The following is a 19,816-nucleotide window of genomic DNA, read 5'->3' as shown; positions in this document are numbered from 1 at the left end:
CTCCAAAAATTCACGCTGTTGTTCATCATATAGTGGATTTTGTTAGTATTTCACAGAAAGCCTTGGTCTTTTACTCTGAGCAAGCCTCAGAGCAGGTGCATCATTCCTTTAAGTTGTTCTCAAAAAACTTTAATTCAAATCCGAGATCAAAAAACTATCAAAAAAATCTCCTTAGGAGTGTTGCTTCCTACAACAGTAACCATGTTTAAAATTTATTTATTTACTTATAGCTAGTACCTAATTGTTTTCTTCCATTTTAGTCTAAATTCAGTGTGTGTTATAGTTATTAACGTAATAAGGCCGATAAACAACAAATAACGGCCGGGCTGAAGTTTGTGATCCGAGGCGATAGCCGAGGATCATAAGCAGCCAAGGCCGTTATTTGTTATCGGCCGTGTTGCGTTCTAGATTTTTCGTCATACTGCAGATTTTTTAGAGCAATAAACACTACTATTTAATAACAAATTTTATTGAACAATAACACAAGTAAGGATAAAAAATACATAATGTCTTATACTAAAATTCATTTTTCATGATAATGAACATGGAAATTAAAAGTGCACTTGTTGTTCTTAGAAATCTGTAATCCTTCCCAGGGATTTACAGATTTTATAGAAGAAGATGATGCTACTGAAGAATGGCAAATATTTGTATCCACTAAAGACACATTATTTTTGGAGCTATCATGAAAAAGTTGATTTGTTATTTTCATTCTTTTGGAAACTGATTTTCTATGTAAGTTTCTGCCACTGTTGAAGACTCCCATCCTCCTAGCTCCTTTAGCGATAGTAAATCACCACCATTTTCGGCGAGCATGGTTGCTGATGATCTACGAAATGAATGCCCTGTATAACGTTCTGGATTCTCCAAGTTCAAAAATTTTGCAATTTTCTGCGGTACGCTCCCGATGGTATGTATACCGACGATTTGCTTAACACACTTGCCTTTCTTGTAACCAATGAAAAATTTTGGATTGTCAAAGTTACGAGGACGCAGGTTGATGTATTTTTGTATAAACCATAGGCATCAAACGGAAGGCCCGTTTTGGAATAAGAAATTTCCTATCTTTCTTATTTTTAGTATTTCTTAATGAGACAAGAATATTTTTCTCCGAATCTTCGAAATCATCAACTGTGAGTGACCAAAGCTCGCTGCGCCTACAAGCTCCAAGAATACCAAGCACCAATACAATTTTTTTCGAGTAACCAGGTGTAATCATCGGCATCCAGTAGAAAATTATTTATGTCATTCTCCGACAGAACTTTGGCTTTTTTTGGTGAATAACCTTCGTTTTTGCGCCTCAGAAACATGAACAGTTTACCAAATCTATGAACAAATATAATTTAGATGAGTATGATTAAATATCGAAGAATATAATGGCTTTTACCTTGATATGTCGATGTTTTCATATACTCTCAACGCAAGCTTCAGCATGGATATCTTGTCCACAGTGATGTAGGAGAATACATTTCAGACATTCTTTTAGCATAAGCCAGCAATACCGCTTCATTTACGCTGTTTATACTTCTATCCTGCCGCCACTTCAAAAAATTGTCATATTCCTGCTGATATCTCTCTCTGGTTATAGTCGGAAGTATAATTTTGAGTAGCCGCAGCCGCTTCCTCCTGTATTTCCAACGGAATTTCTCGCGACATCTCGCTATGGTCTATTTTCCCAATTTTTGAAAAGTCCAACTGACAATAAATAGTCATTGTTGCAGGTGACAGACGTTACGATTACCTTAGAAACTTAACGGCCGCCGGCCGTTATGATAACGTCCGGCGGACGTTATATGCATCTTTTCCATTCTGATTTTGCTTATGTTATAATAATATAACAATATAGTATGACGAAAAAGTTATTAATTGTACTTCCTTAATTGTTAGTTTGTAGTTTTACTTGTTTACTAATACTTATGATCACAAAGTAAAATTTTATCACTAAAATATTAGAAAAAAAATATTTTTTTGCTTTTTCCATTGGATTAAAGTCTATTTTTATTTAAATTTGTTCAGAGACCGAACCTCCTGGATTTAGAAACAGGGAGGGGGGCAGCAGTAAGCATACCTTTTGGTGATTATGGTCGTTATTTTATATTAACAAAACTTTTTGCGCGCTTTTTACTTTGGTTGAAAATTTTTTTTTTTAAATTTGTGTAGAGACCCCAATTGTACGTCGGCGATTTTAATTTTTATATTTTTTTGAAGCCAGTGGTATCGGCATTTAAAAAATAAAGTACTCAAAGTTTATATATTTTTTTTCTTGACATCTTGACCCAGGCTAACTGTGACCTATTGGTATGGTCGGCTAATAATGGCAATATTTTGCATAGTAGGGTACATTCTGTAACACATATAGTAGTTGTCACATTACTACTTGTCCGTAATTTATTTAATTTTCAATTTGATAAAATTTTACTGAGTAATCGGATACCAATTCCCGGTTATAAATTTCATTAAATTTTCAGGTATCCCGATCCCTTCAAGTTTGTACCGTCGATGGTCCGCTCAACCTTTAATCTCTAAATATCCTTTAGAGATTAAAGCAATTTTGTACGCAGATTTCGGTTGATATGTTTGTATAACGAATTTCAATACGGCTTAATTTTAAATCCCCTTATCATTTTGTTATTATACACGTTGTTTTTAAGTAAAAACGGTGTGGTTATATTACTCCTAATTTTTAATTTGCAAAGAAAATTGGACAAAAATTAATTGAAAGTTATAATAACACACGATTTTTTACCAATTTAATTACATACGATATAAATATCCATAATTTCTTTAACATATACAGGATGTCCCAATATTCCGTGGAGCGACTACGTATTTTTGAAATCAAAATAAGCTCATTGGACATAAGTTATTTCTATACAAATATGGTTCGTTTGTGCGTTAGAGGGCTGGAAAAAATAAACACATTTTTTCAGATATTTTAAGAACCGTTTTCTCGATTTGAATGAGATTTTGGGTGTCTATGTTTTGCTAAGTGCTTTAACATTTGACTTTCAGAAAAATCAAGAAAAAGTACGGGAAGGGTGAAAATTATCCTCACCCCTATACAGAGTGCTACAAATTCGAGGTACAAGCATCCCAAGTAGCATCTATCTGACTTCGAACTAAATCTGACCTGAAGCGACGTCAGACTTTGTGCAAATTTAGGTCGGGTGCTCGTGATACGCCCTGTGACGTCGCTTTCCTATGAAAAGCGACGTCGTTGGATCCGAGTCGGTAAATCCAACGATCTGTCGACGTACAAAATAACAACGTACCATTTTTATTAATTTTCCAACGTCGTTCCCACGTTGGCTTGCACGACGTACATATACTTGAACTAGCCCGACGTCTACCCGTTGTCCGAATAGGATACGTCTCACTGATAATCCCTAAAGTAACGTCCAATTATATTTTGTTGTATTTTATGTTCATATTTATAACCTAATTTACGTATCTCTATTTACGTCGGTAAATACGACCCATTAAGTAGCATTTGCGACCTAATGAACATCACGAACATAACCTAATAAAAAGATTTTGTAAACAAGCTTAATTTTTTTATTATGCCTAAAAAATACTAAAAAGGCATTTAGACATTCATCTACATTTTACAGAAAGAGGTCGAGGCTTTTGCAAAATAATAATAGTAGTAGTGATGTCTTGCCTCCACCTGTAAATGCTTTTTATCCGGAAGAGATGCTGCATTACACTGGTGCATCTTAATTTCATTTTTAGCTTAGGAAACCAGCAGACCCCATCCTCCGACGACATGTGAGGTTACGCTTATAAAAGTGGCTGCCCATTTTTTTTAAGGAGAAAACAAAAACTAAAATATAGTTGCACAAATCCACAAATCACTGATACGCAAAGTGAGGTTACGTGGCGTACGCTGGAATTATATACGTCATAATACGATTGCCGGTCGTCCGGTTTGATGACTTCGGTCGTGTGAGACGACTAATGTTGGAGACCCGGTCGGAATTGGTATATTGGTAGTTCATATTAAGTCGGACACAGAAATCCGCCATTCTTAACACGTATCCGATTGTCAGCCATTTTAAAATCGTTTTTTGTTTTTAAAATTTATATTCACATTTCGATTTGTAGTAGAATAATATTGATAAGGTTGAGTTTGGGGGGAACCACAGTACAGTTTTATGATTTAACCAGCTAGAAAATAAAAAAAAATATTTTGCGAGTTACTTTTTTATAGATATTTTTATTTCATAAATATGCCTAATTTTGAAGGCGCTCGTTGTTTTTCAGAGTATTTTAACCAGATATATCAAGAAAGTGACTTCCGTTGACAAAACTGATGTCTGGATTAATGATTCAGAATTATTATAATATGAAATTAGATAGGCACTTATAGTTATATTCGAGGAGTGATTATGAATCCATTTGTAATTAGGTAGTTTGGTTAGGTTTTTATGTATTTTTGGTAGCGAATATGAAACCAAACGTAACGTAAGTGCTTAGCGACGAATTTTAAGTGACTAAAATCCAACGTAATATGACGTTGGTAATTGGTAGAATTACATTCCCTATTAGGTCAGATACCGACGTCGAGGCGACCCGAATCTGTATTCCCCATTTAGGTACAAATAAGGGTCGTCAGGCGGTCGAACCGACGTTGGTACCCGACGTCGGGTTTATTGAACGCGACGTATACCCGATGTTAGATAACGTCCAAATGCTACTTGGGTTAAAATACTTAATCTGATTATATTCATTGCAACAATATTGATCAGCGCTAATTAACATTGAATTAGGAAAATCGAGCCAATTGAAAGATTCAAATAAATAATATCTAGCTCAGCAATTTAAAGATATTATTTTTAACTTTTTTTTATTGGCAATTTGAAATTCTCAGTGTGCGATCTAACAATATGCATAATATTAATCGTAGTTATTATAAATAAATCACCTTCTACAAACTTGTTTCTAATGCTCTACATATTCGAAAGGGTACCACCTTGTCTATTACACAAATTCATTAGTCTTTCAATTTTATTTATAGCTCTTTGAATATATCTTCTTATATTTCCGAATGCATTTTGTACTCTTTGAAAAATATTGATTTCACTTTTACAAATGACGTCAAGTAATGCAATTATTTTTTTTTATTGAATTTGATTTTTCGTATTCAATGTTTTACCCCACGTCATAGTTAAATTTGAAGGCTTATCAATATTGTAACGATGAATAATTTGAATATTTCAAAAACAGAGCCGGACTTGAAGTTAGTTTAAATAAATTTTGTGTTTAAATGTCCGAAACAAAAAAAAAGTATAAAGTGTGGCATATCATTGTACTGAGGAGACCGAGTTCTTTCAAAATCTGAAATAAAAAATGCAGGTTCGTATTTAAAAAAATTAAGTCGGCCTCTGTATCTTACAAATTATCAGCTAATTTGAAAATCTAAAAATACCATCAGATAGCCCTAATAAAGTGGCTGTGCAAATGCTGTGGAGAAAAAAGCAAAAAAAATGCTGTGGAGAATGTGCAATTAGTTTTTTGATTTTCTAAAAACTAACGACAGGAAAAAATAAAATTCATTTTCAAAAAATCCGTTTTTTCCGAAAAACTCAGCAATCCTTGAAATTTTTAAAACTTTTTTGATGGCATTTTGATGACTATCTTCGTATCGGTTACCGAGATACCAATGCTCGTACCTCGAATTTGTAGCATCCTGTATACATTTTAGTATAAATATTTTCCAAGTCAACCGACAATTTTTGTCTCTTTAAAAAAGAACGCCACCTCGCATACTTTTTGAGGAAAAAATATATTTCTCCTTTTAGATAAATTAACGTTTGGGTTTATTTTTAATTGATGTCCTCTAACGGACAAAGGAAGGATTTTTGTATAAAAGTAAATTATGTGCTATTAACTTATTTCGATTCAAAAAATACGTACATGTTCTATGTCGGCGGAACTCCCTGTGTATTTTGTAGGTCTGCTTTGGAAAAATAAATACAATTCCAGACAATTGAAGACATTTTATTGGCAAGACATAGACACCCAAAATCTCATTCAAATCGGTATAACGGTTCTTAAATTATCTTCAAAATCTATTTATTTTTTTAAAGTTTGATGCCATAGCGGACAAACGAAGCATTTTTGCATAGAGGTAAATTGTGTTCAATTGGCTTATTTTGAATCCAAAAATACGTGGGACACCCTGTATATTTACTGATTAATTATAAGTTTACTGATAAGTGTGGTAATATTAGTGCAGTGAATCTCAAGAAAACTTGTAGGTAGGATTTTTTAGCGTTTGCTCTACATAAAAATGTTGATTGAAATTCCCGCGCCGAAAGGAAAATATGGGAATATTTTCCAGCTGCTGAAAACTTTAAAGCAATAAAACTCCCCGTCCTGTCGACGTTTCCACTTCTCAATAGAATATTGATAGTTCTTAAAACTTTTGTTTTATTCATAAACCACCCGCGAGGGGTCGAATGCTAAAAAAGGGGGCGGTGGGGGTCGTAGGGCGACCCCACGGATTTTTCCTCTTTTATTGACTGGCGGCAAAGGCTTTGCCGGTTAGTATTAATGCGACGATTTTCGGTGAGCTTTTCTTTTGTACAAACCGAAGCTACAATGCAGAAAAAGGAAGATAGGGAATAAAATGATCGTTAAGAGTTGTAAAGAATAGATTAAACGTGTAATATAAAACCACAGTATTGTAACTAAAAGAATTTCGGACTTCCTTTGTCTTTGTTTATTTTGATTAACACAACATTTTGATCCGCAGGATCATAGACCGTTATCAAGTCAACAAGTCAATTATTATAAATAATCTATTAGAAATGTGCCAAAATCAAAAATAATGAATATATTGAGTTTTATCGGGCATTTCCTGCAGCTAAATAAAGGACCAATGTGAAATCTACAATTACTGAAAAATAAACAACCTATCATTAGATAAAATCGCCGTTCTTCGACATGCGTGACTGTACAAAGTAGTGTCGTGTCGAAACCAAGATGGCGTCGGTAAGGAGAACCGGCCCCCGATCGTCGTTTTTTTATTATTTCTCCATCGAAAATTATGCAAATAACAGGTTGGCGGCGATGAATTTACTTGATTAAATGTCCTGCACACACACGAGCGTGTAGAACGGAGAGCTATAACCCGAAATTAGCGGGTATTATAATAATGAGGAGACAGACATGTTTGAGGAGTCCATGTTTTGTCGAAACGTAATATGTTTTAAGTCCAGTGGAGTGGGTAAAAAGAAATATTTAAATTAGGAATTATTTATATTATTTTTTGTAGTTTATTGGGACGTTTCTTCTTTACTGTCCAATTTTGTATAAAATACTATATTAGAATTACCAAAATTTTATGTTATTAGATTTTAGAATAGAATTACCTAGGTTTAGCATATACAGGGTGGCCCATCGAAACGTTCCGCAAGACATAACGGCTAGGATATTTTTTTTTCAAAAAATCCAAAAACACGTCAATTTGGTTTGTGAGGGGGACAACTTTTGCCCCAAAAATGATTGCAAAATCTTCATCCCCCAACTTTTTTCAAATGGGAAGGGGGGTCAAGTGGCACCGCAATGAAAAGAGCTTTCTATTCTCTATATTTTCCCGCTTCGTTTTTGAAAATCGGTCGAGTCATTGAGAAAATATGAAGGATTGAAATTTGAAAAGTTTATTTAAACATTTATCAGAGTAAATAAAAAGGATAAATTCCTTCGACCAACTTGCTGTTTTTTCTTATTATTTCTAGATGTTTACGAATTTTTTCACTTGCCACAAGGTTGAATGATCAGGTGCGGTCTCAATATCGTTAAACTGACCTACAATAGAATTTCCAAAAATACCAGCCCGCGACGATCAAAATCGTCTTCGTTGAGTACTTATACCAACTGAATTTTGTACGGGTGGAACTTGTGTTTTTTTAATATCGTTTGGACACTTGTAGGATTCACGCCGGTCGCGGTCTCGTTGGCTAATTTTCTTGTACTCAGCGTACTACCCATGACAACTTGGCCCAATATCAATACCTCCATAGGTTCATTTACTACAGGATTTTCCCTCTGCCTCTTTTTATTCATAACGGAACCAGTTTCGTGAAATTTTGCTATTAATCGCGAACAATTTTGCCATAAAGGTGTTTGTCAGGATCGCGTTCATTGAATATCTGCGCAAACCGATTGCCACATTCATTATTTTTAAAATAAAGTTCGATTATATCCACTTTTTCAGCAAGAGAGTACACCATAATTGTTAAAAAGTTTAACGATATTTAGAAGAACTTTAACGCACAAGTCACAGAACAGCTATCTAGCAACTACCCCACCTGATCGTTCAACCTTGTGGCAAGTGAAAAAATGCGTAAACATCTAGAAATAATAAGAAAAAATAGCAAATTGGTCGAAGGAATTTATCCTTATCATTTAGTCTGATAAATGTTTAAATAAACTTTTCAAATTTCAATTCTTCATATTTTCTCAATGACTCGACCGATTTTCAAAAACGAAGCGGGGAAATATAGAGAATAGAAAGTTCTTTTCATTGCGGTCCCAATTGACCCCCCTTCCCATTTGAAAAAAGTTGGGGAATGACACCTCCCGCTAAGAGGGTTGAAGATTTTCCAATCATTTTTGGGGCAAAAGTTGTCCCCCTCACAAAAAAAATTGACTTGTTTTTGGATTTTCTGAAAAAAAATTACCCTGGCCGTTATGCCTTGCGGAACGTTTTCGACGGTGGTATTTTTCGAGCCCTGTATTACAATAACGAGAAGTCATATTGTTTGAAAAGAGCGAATCCAATGTCTCATCGAAATATATAAATTGAGGAAATGTAGGCGGAAAAATTATATAAGATCAAGTTTTTTAATGGACAGTTTAGAATACTCGTATATGATATACTGTGTGCGTCTGAAAAGTGGCTCACCCCTGTAACTTTTTTATTTTTTCAGGTAAAAATTTAGCTTTGGTATGTTAGTATATGACATAAATTAGGATTGATTGACGTATTCAATTGTTTTCGGTCACTTCCTGTTTCGCCATAAATGACAACAATTTTTGATTTTTAAATGGCGCCCTCGGTATTTTGTTACTTTATTCGATAGAAAATCAGACTCTGAATAGAATGGCATATCCTATGTCAACTTTTGACTTTTTTGAATATGGTTTATATTATATATATTATTATATATTATATATTGGCACTGTCCTTATTTAGGTATATAAAATTCAAATTAAAAATTGTTGATTTTAATGAAAAATTTCGACGTCCTGGGACATTTTAATAACGAAAATTGCCGAAAATTGTGACGCCAATCGCGGACAGATTCAATATTCCCTCCTCCCTCGCGTTCAATTGAATTAAATGATGCCACTGCTGCTTCCAACGCCGCTGTTACAGCACGGCATCCTCATTTTTCATCTTCGCAATGGGACAGGATGTCGACGTCACGCGGAGGGTACGCGCGTCGCGGTGCCCGTGACGTCATCGAACGCCCCGATCAACCATTTATTAAGCCTAGAATACTAACCATATTATGCAATGCCGCAAATACTAACCATTCGTAAATTTTACGATATTTTCTTAACGAACGAAATATCTTGTTAATCTTTTTAACCGATCATACCAACAGGTACGGTAGGCTATTAAGATCGACAAAAAAAAGTTTTTTTTTAATTTCACTCAAAATGAGTTATTTGGGTCACAAATGACTTAAATACAAAATATTTTCATGGTGTCTCTCTGTTCGTCTGTCCGTAGCACGATAACTCAAAAACCGCTAAAGCGATTTTAACCAAATTTGGCACAAAAATACTGTGGCACCCGAGAATCTGACCATTAGTTTTTGGTGGGGGTGGGGGGTTGGTAAGGGGGTATGGGAGGGGGTTAAATATTTTAAAAAATCGTAACTCCCAAATTACAGTAGCTAGTGAAACGCGGTTTTCAATTTAAGATTAGGAATAATATTTGCAACAAAAATTGTAATAACATCAAAATCAGTCAAAGTCGAGAAAAATTTCTTTACTTTGAAACTAAAAGAGCCTACCAACTTTTTATTAACGTGCCCCCGGCGCTAGTTTTTTTGTTTATCATCATTTGTAACTTACATATACATATGTTGTTTAGAAAATGAATATGTAAGTTCAGAAAACAATATAATGATATAATGGCTAAAGAAATCAATAATTATTTCTCAGTATCGCAAGTCACACACAGTATTGTTCACGATATTCAGCACAAAATGCGTGGTTGCAGTGGCTGGAATAAAGTGGCCTAATTCTTTGTTTTTTTGATGGACATATATAACAAGTAGTGCGTTTAGTGTTGTGGTTCCTGTAAATCTGTTCGCAGAGGAATTTCTAAAATATCACTGTTAAGAAATTTAAGTAAGCCTTCTTATGTTAGAACACAAAAAATCTTATAAGTTGCTCATAAAGTTTTATCACAAATTCCTTTCTTGTTGTATACGTTGGAGGCAGATGCCGAATTGGGCCTATGTCCGAAATAATTAGACATACTTGCCAGTCCATACTAAACTTGCCAGATGCGTGCAATTTCGTGGTTATAAATAGTCTTTATATAACTTCTTTGCGGAGGGGGTTAATCTTTTTTTGGTATAACATAACAACAAAAGATTAACACCCTCCGCATAGAAGTTGAAACCAATGCAATCAAAACTATTCCACGTAACTCTGTGGATATAGGTAGGTATATTTAATTATAATCGCCATATGTCAATTATTTCGGACATAGACCGAATTTGGCATCTGCCTCCAACATATATATACAATATATAAAAATATACGCTATGTTCTTTAAGGTAAACATTCAAAAGTCTCGGTGTTATACAGGGTGGTCCAAACTGTATTCCGGAAACTTCGGCAGCATATTCTGCAGATAAAAATAAGTAAAAAAGTTGCTATAAATGTATGTCCTAAAATGCTTAGTTTCGGAGATACGGGGTGTAGAAGTTTCATTTTTATTTCGATTTTTTCCAAATCATTTTTGACGTAACGTCAATATTTGGAGATTATCGGGGAGATTTTTGACATGAGAAATTTGATTTTGATGTCAATATGACTCCTATTTGTAGAGGGCGTCACCTACATATTTTTTAACTGGTTTGAAGAGTAATAACTTTTCGTCCGTACCTGTATAAAACTAGTGAGTAAAAAAATATAAATTTACAACGTTTTTTACGTAAAAAAAGGTCTCTCGGTAAAAATCGCTACGCGTAAAGGTTCTGTAGATATTTGAAATCTAAATTATCAATACCTGTCATCATTGACTTGTCAATATTGACATATATTGACCATTTCCATTGTAAATATCTTGAGAATGGTTGCTCGTAGCGATTTTTACCAAGAGACTTTTTTACGTAAAAAACGTCGTAAATGTAATTTTTTTACTGAGTAGTTCAAACCAGTAAAAAATATGTAGGTAGCGTCCTATACAAGTAGGAATCATATCGACATAAAAATCAAATTCCTCATGTCAAAAAACTCCCAGATGCCAATTTTCATCTAAATTCATAATTCAAACCTTAAGTACTTCAGAAATTATTTGGAAAAAGTCGAAATAAAAATGAAACTTCTACACCCTGTATCTCCGAAACTAACCATCTTAGGACATACATTTCATTTATACGAACTTTTTTACTTATTTTTATCTGCAGAATATGCTGCCGAGTTTCCGGAATACAGTTCGGACCACCCTTGTATAATATAACTTAAAATTTCTCACTTTGAATTGAACAAACATAAAAATAACACTGTTTTGATACTTATTCAACAATATTTGTAATTTAATATCCCTAAAAATAACCAAACCCAGACGACGTTATCTAACGAAGAATATTCGGTAAAAATGGAGTCTGCAGGCAACCCCCCCACAACTTCGGCGTCCCAGATATTCGATACCCTGGGAGAGGATGCCTACTGGAGATAAACACGTGATTGCCGAACGTGTCAATCAACGCTCGGACAAGCAGGGTGCAGCGTTGCCGCCTCCGGGCCGCCATGTTGGTCGCCCCCGCGCTCTTTGACAACTGACGAGCGGCTGAGTGACAGCCCAGGCCTCCCCCGATCGGATGTCGGAGCGAACCGAATTTTAATCAGGAGTTGAGATGCTAGAATGGAAAAGGATGGAAAGGCTGGGTTTTTGAAAATAAAAATTTTGTACTTAACCCTTAACGGCTACACTAAATAATTCTCCTTTACTGGCTACAGAGTGGTCTTTATTAAATTACGTAATTTAATGGAAAATAAAATGTTTTTGTATCTCTCTATACCCTTTTATGAGTCTATATGAGTTTGTTAAAAATATATACAAATAATAGAAACAAAATGTGAATCGGCTATCAAACAGCACTTAAAAAAATACGTGCTAAACATAAAAAATTATTATTTTCACATATTTTTATACTCGCAGCAGTTTAAACATATTTTTCTTGTAGACACTGTAGACAAATGTTTTTTTTTTACAAACTGTACAGAGATACTCGATGTTACTTTCTATTTTGTAAGAGCACATAGAGCAAAGAGTGCTTGTCAGTGCAAGTTTCTAGTCACTTCTCTTCAGCTGTTGTTTCGCATACCACAGTATCTTTCAATATTCACCCAAAGTCTTAGTTTTATTTTTTATTTTAACAACCCAACCATACAGTCCTCATGGCTTAGACAAAAGCCTGTATTTGAGACGGTTTTGTAAAGATTAGTTCTGCATCTCCGGTACCTGTCGTACTAAAGTTTATAGTCACAGACGTACAGGGTGGGTCAAATTCGACGCTTTTAAATGGAAACACCCTTTTCTATAAGAGATAGACGAAAACTAATATAGGTGTCTGGAGCTCAATTTTCATCAAAAACATGATGGTGAAACCGCACATCAATATCTGTTACCGTTTCGGAGTTACGGGGTGTTTTTCAAAAATATGCATTTTTAACAAATCGCTGTAACTTTTTTGCTATGGAAAATTTTGTATTTTTATGAAAACATTTCCAAAGCACCTTTTTATGTAGAATTTAATGGTTTAAGTATAATTTTTTAAAATTAATAATTTAAGAATTATCAACATAAAATTTGATTTTTTATATGGGACACCCTGTATATTTTTAATTTATTGAAAAGAATTTAGAATTACCTTTCCAAAATTATAACACACTTGATATTTTGCTCGATTCCTCTTCGAGATATAGAGTATATAAAAATTCGCCCGCTTTAAATAAGTAGGCTTTGAACGCCACCGGCCGTAATGCAAAAAAATTCTAGCTGTGAGCATCAATTAAACGAAAATAATATTTGCTATGAGAGATGCAGCATTTTATAACAATTTAAAATATATTTAACCAACATCAACACATTTAAACTATATTTAATAACAATAAAAATAAATAGCAAACCAAGACATGAGATTTTGTTACCGGTGTTCGACATTCTGTTATGGACAGACGGGGCAGTTTATGAACATTTCTCGCGGAATTCATTAACTCAGTAGCGGTGAAATATACCCTCTCATAACTGCTAAGTATTTCTAATTCTTGTTTAGATTATACGGAAGAATAAGGAACCTTTATTCTTCCGCAAATATGTCCATAGGATTAGATCCATGGGCACTTAGTCAGGCGGCCTCGACGGCCAACGGCTGGGATCTTGGTTAGCTATTCAATTATTCTTGAAATTGGCTGCAAAAATTTGCTGATAACTTCAGCGTTCAGAGGCGGTGCGTTGTCTTGCTGGAAAATTATGTTTTCGAGTTCCATTAAGGGCATATCATCAATAAGGGGTCCAAAGCCTACTAATTAAAAGTGGCGAACTTTTAAAAATTCTGTATTTCGAAGGGGATTATAACAAAATATCAAGTGTGCTATATTTTTGGAAAGGTAATTTTAAATTCTTTTTAGTTAATTAAAAATATAGAGGGTGTTCCAAAAAAAATCAGTTTTTCTGTTGATAACTCTTAAATTATTAATGTTAAAAAAATTATATTTAAACCATTAAATTCTACGTAAAAAGGTGATTTGGAAATGTTTTCATAGAAATACAAAATTTTCCATAACAAAAAAAATACAGCGATTTGTTAAAAATGCACATTTTTGAAAAACACCCCGTAACTCCGAAACGGTAACAGATATTGATGTGCGGATTTCACCATCATGTTTTTGATGAAAATTGAGCTCCAGACTTTTTTCGTCTATCTCCTATAGAAAAGGGTGTTTCCATTTAAAAGCGTCGAATTTGACCCACCCCATATCTGCTAAAAAACTAGTGTTTTGGAATAGTTGTATTTAAATATTTTAAATTATTTTTTCCTCGTTCTTTGTGTTCTTCTTTAGAAATTTATTTAGGATTCTCCAAATATTTATAACAAAATATTATTTGAACCCGTTAGCTAATATTTGACATCAAAAACTTTCAATCATACAATTCATACTAAAAAAAAATCATAATTTTCAGGTATGTGATACACCTTTATTATTAACACGCAATAGGTACCTATTTATAAATCAAATGAACTACACTTTTAGTCACGTGATTAAGTTTAACCGGTACAGCGTTGCCCCCTTTTGCATATTTTCTTTTAATTAAAATTCTTTCCTATATATTTTTTTTAAATTTTATGTATATTTTTAGCAATTTTTGGGCCTTACTATACAATAGTTATAAATTTACTTGATTGATATTTTAGCCGGAGTACCTATCTTTATTTAGCCATGATTATTGTCACTGAAAAAGTTTAAAATACCTAATTACTTTTTTTTATCTAATTAATGTAATTTTTTATTTTACAGATTTCTCTGAGATAATAACTGAACTCTTCAAGTCAATTTGGATAAGACATAGTAGCGAGTTAGAAACAGGTAAGTTTAGAAAGTATAATTTAATTTATATAGAAGTTTTTTTAACAAGGACAACTTCCTGATATACCGGGTGCGTCTCAAAAGTGGCTCACCACAACTTTTTTATTTTTTAGTTAAAAACTTTATTATGTTACTATATGACATTAACGGAAATGACTACAACTTTTGATTTTTAAATGGCACCCTTGGTATTTTTTTACTTTATTAAGTAAGAAAATAACACTCTGAATAGAATGACATATCACATGTCAACTTTTGACATGTTCGCATATGGTTTATTTAAAACTATAACTTGCGGTTCTTAAAGAAAGGTTTTTAAAGAAAATTTGACTCGAAATACCAACTGTGTGGTATCAAATTATTTGTAAAAAAATGATTTTTCCAAATGTTCTATTGAGCCATTTTCGTTCCGTTTGAAAAAAATGAGATATGATTAAAAATACGATTTGAGCATTTTCTAACTGGCTAGGACAAGACGCTAAAAAAATAGACGATCCAATCTATTTTTCCAAGGCTTCTTGATTAAGAATTAGTGTTTTTAACATAGCCACGGCACTCTAGATTGACATTTAAAACACCATTTTTTATTTAGCGAGAATGTCAAAAGTTGGCATATGATATGTCATTCTATTCAGAATGTAATTTTCTATGGAATAAAGTAAAAAAAAATACCGAGGGTGCCATTAAAAAATCAAGTTGTAGTCGTTTCCGGTGAAACAGAAAGTGACCAAAAATAAACGAAAACATCAATCAATCCTGATTTATGTCATATACTAACGTACCAAGTTTAGTTATTTTACCTGAAAAAAAAATAGAATAAAAAAAGTTATAGGGGTGAGTCACATTCGAGACGCACCCGGTATATCATATACAGTACTACTCCGTTTTATTCTGTCTTGATTTACGCCGTTTCAATTTTACGTGAATGAACAGGATATATTAACATTAAGAAAGTTAGTTTTGTTTGAGGCCGTATATTTGATATTTATTGCAGTACTAAGAATGTTGTCTACTAGTAAACATATTACACTGGGTGAGTCTTAAATAAGTGCAAACATTTTTTTTTCGCAAAAAAAAATTTGAAAATTTGAAATTTTTTGAAAAATATTTTGGAATTTTTTTTATTAGTTAAGAAACATAATATCTTCATAATATGGCAACGTATGTAGTAGATTAAATTTACAAGAAAGAAAACCTTGAAAAGATCCAATGGTTCTCAAAATTTAAGCAAAAAGTCAATTTTTGAAATTTTCAAAGTTAAAATTTCGGTTATTTTTTTTTGAACTTTATTGAAAAACGGAATTGAAGATATGTTTTTTTATCCAGATCTACCAATCCTAAAAATATTAGCACGTATTTAAGACACACCCTGTATAAATCACGCAAACAAAATTTTAACTCCGCAATTTAATTCTGGAAACACATCCCATTTTTCGATTATCCCCCAATCTACCCCACGAGCCGAAATAAAAGACCCGCTCCCCGTATCTTTTCCCATTTCCCTCATCCAGTGCCGTACCATCCCCCCTCACCGATGTCAATAACTCGAATAAGTTCGAGTAACAGTAACTAAGAACTTTTTATGTGTATCTAAATGGGGGGCCGGGAGCGGGGTTGCCGGCGCGTCGCAGCCGCCATCTCATCAATCATGCGGGTGACAGGCGCGCAAGGACAGCTGTCGCACGCCGCCGCTACCGAGCCCCGTATTATTATAGGCCCGGGTGATTGGAGCGGTGGTGCCGATGTGACGGAAAAGTCGGAGATTTAAAAAACAAATTCAGAAGATGGAAATCTCAAATTAAAAAAATAGAAAACAAATTTCTTGCAGTATAGGTATATAATAAAATTATATAAGGATTCTTGCCACTTAACTGCTTATATAGAAATTTAATTCCACGCTGTGCTTGTCATAATGTGGATCAACCTGCTCTCACTACCGGTTTCGGAGCCCTACTCCATCATCAGGTGAGCCTGGGCAGATCCATACAGCCTGCGCTGTGGTTGTCATTTTGTGGATCTGCCCAGGCTCACCTGATGATGGAGTAGGGCTCCGAAACCGGTAGTGAGAGCAGGTTGATCCACATTATGACAAACACAGCGTAGAATTAAATTTCTATATAAGCAGTTAAGTGGCAAGTATCTCAAATTAAATTAACCCTAGAATACTAATCGTCACTAATCGAAATATCTTTTTAATTTTTTTTTATTTCAAACATTCATTGTTAACTTATACTGATTGGGTCGACCGTTAGACTGCGACAAATCTTCCACGTTTCATAGCAATGTGCACACTTTCTCGGTTTATTTCATACTCTTATATACAGAAATCTCGACCCAAGACCAGGGTTGTTAAACTACACGTAGTAATTAATAAACTACATTTACTACATGTCACAAGTAGTTTTTTAAATGTCGAGTAGTAAATGTGTAGTTTACGTAACTAATGTAGTTTTTTAAAATAACAGTGAAAAAATAACCTAAAAACTTGGTTTGTTGATCAATTTAAGAAATAAAAAATCTATATTTTGTGAATTTGTTCCTTATTATGTGATATTTTTGATACTTAGTAATTAAAAATGGTTGGAAGTGTTATGTTTTATATACCAGTACTGTTTTTTAAAAATATACCTACCTATATTATATTCTCCTGGAGAATGTCTATGGAGAATTTCTCCATAAGAATTTATAGTTTATTTTGTGTTCAATGTTACTTTGTATTTCATAGAAAATACACTTTTGTTGAAAAAAAATTGTCTTTTTTTTCTATGTTGTTTAACTTATACAAATATAATACAACTTCATACTTCCATAATAAGAATTTGGCTTGATTTTTGTTTAAAATCTAAATTGTTTATATTTTACTATATCTTTTGTAGGTGGTTTTTAAAGTAGTTTTTGTGTAGTTTTTGAAGGTAGTTTTTAAATTTTTAAAACGTAGTTAATACAAAAAACTACGCGTTTTTGGCGCAGTTTTTTGCTTCATAAACTACTTAACAACCCTGCCCAAGACTAACCTTTGCCAGCAGTATGTTGAAGTTCAGAAAACAATATAATGGCAAAAGAAATCAAGAATTATTTCTCTGTATCGCAAGTCACACAGTATTGCTGACGATGTGAAGGCGCAAAATGCTCGATTTCAGTCGTTGCAATAAAGTGGCTTCATTTTTTTTGATGGACACATACTAGTCTAGTGAAGTCTCCTAAACCTATACTTTTATCAAACTACTACATAGAATCACAGCCTATTCTTTGGACCGCCACACTCTCGACTTACAATAATTGACATGGATCATTGCCTATCTACTTATATTCGTTTATCTTGTATTATATAACACATTGATGCTCTGACTGTCTGCCTATGTGCGAAAAAAGTCACGACAGGTGAACGCTAGTAGTGTAAAACAAGCGAAGTCGACTAGCTGTCCAGTAAATAGGTTGTGATACAATCACAGGCTTTATTACTGCAATATATAAGGTCACTAGAGGCTCAACTTTCGTTTAGCTGAAATCAGTTATGTAGAAAATATTTGTTTATTTGGTATTTAGAAGTCTTTTCGAGTAGGATTACAATTTTATTCTGCAGAAATGCATCCTTTTTCAGTTTTTCAACTTTCGCCTTTATCTTTTAAGTTTTTATCCGTCATCTTTGTACTCTAATATCTCTTTGAAGGCTGACTTTTGACCCAACACGTATTTAGCAAACTACGTGTTACATTTAAAAAGGAAGCACCCCTTTTTCTCATTGGCTGTGAAGCACCCTGTATATTTTTTTTATAAAAAATTGATTTGCTTTATTTAACGTTAAGTAAAATATTTTAAAAAAATGTAATGGTGTCTATAAGTACTGAAAACATTTCATAAGCTTTTCGTTTTTTTGGGCAAATTGTGACTTTTCTGTCGTTACCCAAATAGAATGAAAAAAGAATCTGTTGCTCAGGGTTAGAGGAAAGCTGGGTTCGTAGGTAAGGCTTCTGACTCACAGTGACTTTCTAATGTTGTTAAAAAATAAAAAAATGATAATATGTAGGCTGCAGAGATTTTAATATTGATGTTAAGAATTCAAATAGGTATGGTCAAAGACAGTGAAAAGGGCGCCACTTACTTTGTTTATGAGAGAGGTAAAGTAAGAAACCAAAAAGAAAAATACAATATCACAACATAGCTAAAATAAAGTAATCAACAGCATTAAGGGTCTATTATGTTTATCAGGAATAAAAGTCTGAAATAACTATCCTACATTAAACATTTATTGAAAACGAACACAAGTATCATCAATTAGTCACAGTGATCCCTATAAAACCGCAAGTTATTTTAAATAGATTCGAATTTGGTAACTGTATTCTTTGAACTAAGTAAGCTACTTAATATAAAAACAGGTGAAATTTATGTATGTCTCAGTACGATGATGTTTCGAAACATGTCGTGTACAAAAACCTTTAAAATGAATACGTGTTGATAATTTTCATATAAAATATCATAGCTAAGTAAGAGTGTACTGTACGAATCAAATTATAACTTATAATGTTAAATAAAAAATAATTTTGACTACAATATGTGGGATAAATAGTGATAATTTACCAGGTTATTAAATCTGTTGTCTCAAAAATTATAAAATAAAAGCGTACCTTGTGTATCAAACTTAAGAGAGAGAGAGAAGACTTATCTGTATATAGTGTCTTATGATGTAAACAGGTAGTTAGGTATTCTCCAGACTAACAGAAGTGGATGCAGATGACTATGGCAGGAGAAGTCTTCGATATCAGCCAAAAGAACGATTGTAATGTCAGGAACACTGTCTTAAGGTCTGCATAGGTCCATACAAAATGAAAGTGGGTGAAACATACAATAATTACTGCATTATTACTGCATACCATGTGGTAATTACTGCATACCATGTGGTAATTACTGAGCACCATGTGGTAGTTACTGAGTACCATGTGGTAGTTACTGAGTACCATGGGGTAGTTAATCT

The sequence above is a fragment of the Sitophilus oryzae genome, unplaced genomic scaffold (genome assembly GCF_002938485.1).
Source record: "Sitophilus oryzae breed Bouriz unplaced genomic scaffold, Soryzae_2.0 scaffold_2006_pilon_pilon, whole genome shotgun sequence".
NCBI lineage: Eukaryota > Metazoa > Arthropoda > Insecta > Coleoptera > Curculionidae > Sitophilus > Sitophilus oryzae.
Note: the sequence above shows the minus strand (reverse complement) of the source record.